Source organism: Arachis ipaensis, chromosome B02 (assembly GCF_000816755.2).
Source record: "Arachis ipaensis cultivar K30076 chromosome B02, Araip1.1, whole genome shotgun sequence".
In the NCBI taxonomy this organism is placed as follows: Eukaryota; Viridiplantae; Streptophyta; class Magnoliopsida; order Fabales; family Fabaceae; genus Arachis; species Arachis ipaensis.
The window spans coordinates 6,655,209-6,656,068 of NC_029786.2; positions in this window are offsets into that span (position 1 = coordinate 6,655,209).

The window sequence follows — 860 nt, forward strand, 5'->3', positions numbered from 1 at the left end:
AATCATGGACCTACTACTGATTTTAAAAAAATATATAAAATCAACCCTGATAATTACAACTAGGGCTACAGAAAGATTAACAGACTAGCTACTACATCACATTCTGGTTAGTAATACGACACATGCAGTAGTACAATCATGTCAACATAGTAGAATTTCAGTTATATTTTTCTAATTTATCCAGCTTTACAACATAGGGTAACCAACGAATGTGTACTCAAGCACCGAACTTATCTTCAAATAACTGAATAGATAAGAACACCGTAATATACGCTCAAACATAAATTCTAACAGTATTTTCATTGGCATCCGGTAAAAAAATTATAAATCTCTGCTAGAACCAAATCTAATAGACAGTGTGCTTGTGAATATATTGATCAGGAGGAAATTCATTAAATAACTCTTGAAATCATATTTATGCTGGTTTTCCTTTAAAAATGTATAATTCAAATTCTGACAGACAACTACTCACAGTTTCACCATTTATTGAAAGTCTAAACGGCTAAATTGGTAGTCAACATCCTGCAATGTAACTGTGCACTCTACGAAAGGTATATAGAAGGTATGGGTCTTTAGACGCCATCGCTCTATAAATACACTAACAAGATCTTCATCAAACTTAAACCAGTAATCGTAAAACTTAACAACACGATACAATACGACAGTATGAAGATAAAAAATGATGCGATCGTATAATGACATTTTTTGCGCTCACAGTAACAATAAGTCGACTAATCTATAAAATCAATATCCAACCATGTATATGTTTTTAAATTTTTAACAATAGTGTGAGTGGTTTCATTTTTCTATTTATCTAATATTCACTAATTATACAAGTATGAAAGTAGCAACAATACGTT